Source organism: Sciurus carolinensis, chromosome 11 (assembly GCF_902686445.1).
Source record: "Sciurus carolinensis chromosome 11, mSciCar1.2, whole genome shotgun sequence".
Lineage (NCBI taxonomy): Eukaryota > Metazoa > Chordata > Mammalia > Rodentia > Sciuridae > Sciurus > Sciurus carolinensis.
The window spans coordinates 56776536-56783459 of record NC_062223.1 but is presented as its reverse complement, the minus strand read 5'-3'; the positions used below and the strand labels follow the sequence as shown (position 1 = coordinate 56783459).

The 6924-nt window shown below is 42.2% G+C and overlaps 1 pseudogene; it reads left to right on the top strand.

Moving 5' to 3' along the window:
• Positions 1-5195: 5195 nt before the first annotated feature.
• Positions 5196-6454, top strand: LOC124960198 (phosphatidylinositol 5-phosphate 4-kinase type-2 gamma-like; annotated as a pseudogene).
• Positions 6455-6924: the final 470 nt, after the last annotated feature.

Below are 6924 nucleotides of genomic sequence, written 5' to 3'. Positions count from 1 at the left end.
GTGTGGTTACTGATCTCTTAGGCACCAGTAGTCAGTGTTTCCAGAGAAAGAGACAAGTAGGATACACACGTGCATAATGAGCATATGCATTTGCATATATACATAAGTGTGCCTGTGTGTGTGTATGTTATATATATATATATATATATATATATACATACACACACAAAATGATGTTTATTTAGGGAATTGGATTATGAGATTGTGGGAGCTGGCAAGACTGAACTCTGTAGGGAAAGGCTGGTAAGCCAGAAACTCAGGTAGGAATTGATATTGTAGACAAGGCAGAGAATTTCTTCTTCAGAAAACCTCCATTTTTTGCTCTTAAGGCCTTGAACTGATTGGATGAGGTCCACCCACCTTGAGGTTAATCTCTTTTACCTATGGAATTTACTATATGATTGTAGATTTTAATCATATGTATGAAATGCCTTTATAGCAAGACGTAGATGAATATTTGATTAAATAGTTTGGTCCTATAATCTAGTCAAGGTGACATACAAAACTAATCATCACAGGCACTAAGAGATCAGCAACTTCTGGGTTCCACTTTTGACTTGGTCTCTCCAATCTCTTGGGCTTTTGGGAGGGGAAGCAGTTAATTCCTGGCCTGGGTTTCCTCTTTCCTAAATGATCTTGCCTCTGTGTGGACAATGCCCCATTGGAAAACTAGTTTGGGAAGTTAAGGCCAAGGAGACATAGAATCCTAAGATGATATTGATTGTAAAGAGCCTGAAATAAGACCTATTCATGCTCCTCAGTTTACAAATGAAGATCCTGGAGTCCAAAAGAAGATAGATGCTATTTAAAGTCACTTGTAAGGACAAGAGACTGTGACCCATGATTGCACAATGTCACTACAGCCATCAAATGAGTTGGAATGATAATTGCTATGTTTTCTTAAACATGGTTCTCTGGGACCATGTACTGAACTGAGGGTGGACACAGTCCTGCATCTCTTCAGGAATGTTCACCAGTTGCCTATACAAGAGGCTTCTGGAGATTGGTCCTTAGCTGGTTATAGTTTGCTGGCATCTAGTGAGTGTCTTAGATGCTGACAGAAGCATGCTGGACTATATTGAAATAAAACCAGGTAAGAGAAAAGGTAGAACTCCTCTAAGAAAAGAGGGAGGAAGAAAAATAACTGAGCAAGGAGATTGTGCCAGCATGTCAGTTTCCCCTGAGTTTTGCATCTGAGTTGGACACCTCTTCAGCAGTCATTATGTAGGAACTTCTGAGCAAATGAATGTGTGTGTGTGTGTGTGTGTGTGTGTGTGCGCGCGCGCACGCGGGCACGCATGTGTATGTGTGTGTGGAAGTGCCCAGAGTACAGCATCTGAGTTGCTCTTTCAGATGGGAGTGAGTGTGTAAAACACCAACTGCTCGTGTTGCTATATCTCTGCCTTCCAATTCCATTGGATTCTGCCTCTTCAGAAATTGTACCTATAGTTTCTCCTTTTCTTTCTCTTGTATTTTTAGTCTCTGGCTCTGCATCTTTTCTTTATTGTTTAAACATGCTGCCTCTCTGCCAACTTAAATGAAAATTTAAAAACCCCTGCCAGCTCCAGTTCCATTCCTTCTCTTCCTAGCTTCTTGGTCAAACTTCTCAGAGCTCTGCCACCTCTGTCTCCATTTTCTTCTCTGCCACTCACCTCTCCTCCACTCCAGTATAGCACCTGCTCTCATCCTTCCATCAAAAAAACTCTCGATGAAACTACCTGTGATCTCTGGGTCATTAAATCCACAAATCAGTTTTTCCAATGAGCAATTTGCTATTTTATTTTATTTAACTTCTCAGCAGCATCTAGTCCCTCTGGTCCCACTCTGCTGAAAAATTCCCTTCTCTTAGCTCCCCAATGAGACTATATAAGGTCTTCTTCCTCTCTGGGTGCTCTTTCACTCTCTCCTGGCTCATCCTTCTCCACCAAGTCTTTTAAATGCCTAGACCTACTTCTTTTCTAATATCTTACTCTCTCCTTTGAGACCAACTGTACTGTGGATTCAGTTTCACAAACAAATTTCCACTACAAATCTCAAAGATCCCCTATGCATCAGTCTTATATCCACACAGAGCTGCTAGCACCTCCACTTAGATGTTTCAATGCTATCTCAAACTCAACAGGTCTAAATATGATCTTATGAATTCCTGCTTCCCCTTCCCATAATATAACAACAGCAAAATGCAATTTTGTCTTCCTCCAGTGTCTCTCTCTTTTTTTTTTTTTTTTTGAGTCAATGCTATAACCATCCACAAAACTATGTAAGGTAGAAATTTAGGAGACATACTTTAACATCTTCTAAGTAACTCAAGTCCACCCACGTTTCTGTATCTCCACTGTTACTATACTAGCTCAAGTCTACATCATCTTTCCTATTCCTTGGTAATAGCCTCTTAACTGATCTTTCCGCTTTTACTCTTGCTCCCTCTTAACTGTCTGCATTAGAGCTGACATCGTTAAAATGTTGAAAATTGAAGTATAACATTCATTAAAAATACATGTAGGGACTTGGGAGTGTAGCTCAATGTTTGAATGTGTGCTAAGCATGCGCAAGACCCTGGGTTTGACTCCCAGGCCAAAACACCAGCACTAAAAGGCCAAAACAAATGCATGTATTGTAGGTGTATAGCTTGAAGATGTTTCCTGTCTGGGGATAAGTTGGTGGTAGAGAACTTGCCTTGCATAGTTGAGGGCCTGGGTTCAATCCCTAGCACTGCACAACTGTTTCTAAAAAAGAATCCAAGGCTCAGGCACCATGTTGCATGCTTATACTCCCAGTGTCTTTAATTTCAGGAGACTGAGACAGGAGAATGGCAAATTCAAGGTCAGTCTCGGTAACTTAGTGAGACCCTGTCTCAAAATGGAAAATAAACAAAAAAAGTTGGGGGTGTGGTTCAGTGGTTTAGCACCCTTGGGTTTGATTCTGGTACAAAAAGAAAGAAAAGAAAAAGAAAAGAAATGAAAAGGAAAAAAAAAAAAAAAAAAGAAAAAGTATCAAAAACCAAAAGCTTACCAGTCCCCAAGATCCCCCTCATGCCCTCTTGCCATCACTAACATCCCCCCTCCACCATCAAGGGTCACCTCCAGTTATGAAGTGGTATCATTTACATGAACTTTTTTGCAACTCAGCCAGCACTATCTTTCCGAAAAGTAAATCTAAGCATGTCATTTACTGGCTTCTCACTGTTCATTTAAAAAAAAAGAAAGAAAAAAGAGATTGCATTCCTTAGCATGGTCTACAAGAGAAGGAATGAGTTGCTCTCACCCCCATGTGCCCCACACTTCCAGCTGCTCCTTTTCCTACACTTTCTCCCTTTCCTTCTCTGATTCAGTCACACTGCTTTATTTTTAAATACTCCTTTCTTGGTCAGACAAGGTGGCACACACCTATAATTCCAGTGACTCAGAAGGCCGAGGCAGGAGGATTGCAAGTTCAAAGTCAGCCTCAGCAACTTAGCAAGACCCTCAGCAACTTTGCAAGACCCTGTCTCAAAATAAAAAATTTAAAAAGGACTGGGGATGTGGTTCAGTGGTTAAGAGCTCCTGGGTTCAATCCCTCATTTCAAAATAAGTTAATAAATAAATACTCCTATCACCAGACCTTTACTCATTCTGTTCCCTCAGTCTGAAATGCTTTTCCCACTTCCTCCTTTGCTCTCTGGGTTAAGTCCTATTCCTCCTTTGGATCTCAGTTCATCTTTATCTCTTGTTCCCAGTTGATAAGGATCCTCTCATATATGTTCACATAACTCTTTTCTTTCCAGCCTTTACTAGGGGATGCATTTGTATAATTAGTTGACACAAGTTGATTCCTCTGACCAACTTGTCATCTCAGGGGGGGGGGCCCAAATGCGGGACATCACAGAAATGGGATGAAGGTACACCACAGATGGACACGGCAGATTCTTGGTTTTGCTTTGGTCAATTGAGGTGAGTTGCTTTGCTGGTCTCTCATCTTACTACTTGGGGAGGAGTTTGCATTACTATAATAAATTGCTATAATAAAATAGTAAAAAATAAGTTTTATTAGGAATGATCACTACAGAAGATTAAATGACATAGAAGGATATAGAGGAAAAAAAATGAAAACTCATTTCCTTCTCTAATCCTAAATCTCTGCTTGCCCCAGAGGTGAACACTATCAAGAGTGTGGTGTGCATCCTCCCAGGCCTCTGTCTGTGCCTGCATAGTAGATGGATGTATGCAGATTTCTTGTTTTCAGTTAAGGAGACCATATGATATTCTAGGTGTTCTGCCACTTTTATTTATCACTGGAGACTTTTGAATATCTTTCCATGACAGTAATACAGATCTCCAGAAGCTCTGTTAAGTAATTTCTTCTTAACCAATTCAGATGAATCCTTGCTTCCCTTTTTCTCTATTGAATATACAGACCCAGACATACGGCACCCTGAATACTCTTGTTCATAGGCCCCTCCATAACTCACCTGTGTGTGTCTTCCCTCCTTAGTTGTATGCTTACCAAGAGTTAGTCGTTTGTTCTGTTTATACCAGTTATTGCTTGTAATGGTTAATTTGAATTGTCAACTTAATTAAGGGATGCCAATGATCAAGCGGCTTCTGGGTGTGTCAGTGATGGCATGTCTGGGAATGATTGGAATGTGGGATAGTGAACTGGAGACCCTCCCTGAGCATGGGTGGCATTGCCCAATAGGATGGAATAAAAACTGGAAGAACAAGGAAGCAGATGCAGATGCAAGCTCGGCTCTTCTTGAACAGATTCTTGGTTGCTGCTTGGATTGTCTGAGGATATTGGACTCTCGCTTCTTCACTCTTCTGAAGCGGACTATGCCAGTGATTCTCCAGATAGTTTGCAGAATCCTTGGTCTTAGACTAGGGTAGCACTGTTGATCTTTCTTGTTCTGGGACTTCTGAGTCTTTGCGCAGCTGCTGGTTCTTCCAGCTCTGCAGCTGCAGACGGCCATGGTGAACTATCCAGCTTCTGGTCATGTAAGCCAATCTAATAAATCCCCTATTTATAATCATACTTCCTGTTGATTCTGTTCTTCTAGAGAACCCTAATACATTGCTATTATAGTTATAGGATTTAATTAAATATTATGCAAATCAATAAAATTAAAATGCAATACAAGAGAGCTATTTTTTGCTTGTTTCTATAAAAACTAGTATCTTGCAACTAAGTTCAAAAGCTGAGGGATGGGTGCGCGGGAGACTATGGCGTCTTCCTGGGTCCTGCCAGCCACCACACCAGCGGCAACAGCGGGGCCAGGCCCGGGTTTCAGCTTCGCCTCCAAAACCAAGAGGCAGCATTTTGTGCAGCAGAAGGTGAAGGCGTTCCCGGCTGACCCGCTGGTGGGCGTGTTCCTGTGGGGCGTAGCCCATTCGATCTATGAGCTCAGCCAGGTGCCTCCCCCCCGTGATGCTGGGCCAGATGACTTTAAGGCTAGTTCCAAGATCAAAGTCAATAATCATCTTTTCCACAGAGAAAATCTGCCCAGTCATTTCAAGTTCAAGGAGTACTGTCCCCAGGTCTTCAGGAACCTCCCTGATTGATTTGGCATTGATGACCAGGATTATTTGGTATCTCTTACCCGAAGCCTCCCAAGTGAAAGTGAAGGCAGAGATGGCCGTTTTCTTATCTCCTATTATTGGACTCCAGTCATCAAGGAAGTATCCAGTGAGGACATTGCTGACATGCATAGCAACCTTTCCAACTACCACCAGTACATAGTGAAGTGCCATGGCGACACACTGCTGCCTCGGTTCCTGAGGATGTACCCAGTCAGCGTGGACAATGAAGACAGCTACATGCTTGTTATGTGCAATATGTTTAGCCACCGTCTTCCTGTGCACAGGAAGTATGACCTCAAGGGTTCCCTAGTATCCCGGGAAGCCAGCGATAAGGAAAAGGTTAAGGAATTGCCCACCCTTAAGGATATAGACTTCCTCAACAAGAACCAGAAAGTGTATATTGGTGAGGAGAAGAAAGTGTTTCTGGAGAAGCTAAAGAGAGATGTGGAGTTTCTAGAGCAACTGAAGATCATGGACTATAGCCTTCTACTGGGCATCCACTACATCATCTGGGGCTCTGAACCGGAGGAGGAAGGACCCATATGGGAAGATGAGTCAGAGTGGGATGGGGACTGTAACCTGACTGAACCTCCTGCTCTGGTGGGCTCCTATGGTACTTCCCCTCAGGGTACTGGAGGCTACATTCATTCCCATTGGTCCTTGGGCCCTGGAGAGTTTGAGTCCTTCATCGATGTCTATGCCATCCGGAGTGCTGAGGGTGCCCCCCAGAAGGAGGTATATTTCATGGGCCTCATTGACATCCTAACACAATATGATGCCAAGAAAAAAGCAGCTCATGCAGCCAAAACTGTCAAGCATGGGTGGGGACAGAGATCTCTACTGTCCTTGCGGAGCAGTATGCCAAGCAATTCCTGGATTTTATTACCAACATCTTTGCCTAAGACCCTGCCTGACTCTGTGGTGATTGCGGCTTTATGTTCAAAGGGTGGTGGGCTTCTGAGAGGCTTGGGGAAATTGTGGATATTCTGGCCAATATTTCTCTTTCTCCTTTGCTAAATTCATGCTGCAGTCTCCTTCCATCCATATAACTCCATTTCATTGATTAGGTTCTTCCTGGTCCCCAGAAATATACATTGTTCTTTAAAAAAAAAAAAAAAAAAAGGTTAATCGCTGAAAAGAACTCCTTAATACAAGTTAAAAAAAATGGAGATCATTTGGAAGAAAAAAATCATAAAAATCTAAAGCATTTTGTATTCAGATAGTTTCTCAAGTGTTTCACTTAAAGAAAGGAAGCTGGAAACCATAGCTGATGTTTTATGGGCATGATTTGTGTAAGTGTGATGGCATGGCATAGTTACATGACTTGTCCTCATAGAAAAGCATTGTCCCCATTTTAGAAGAAGATTGGCAG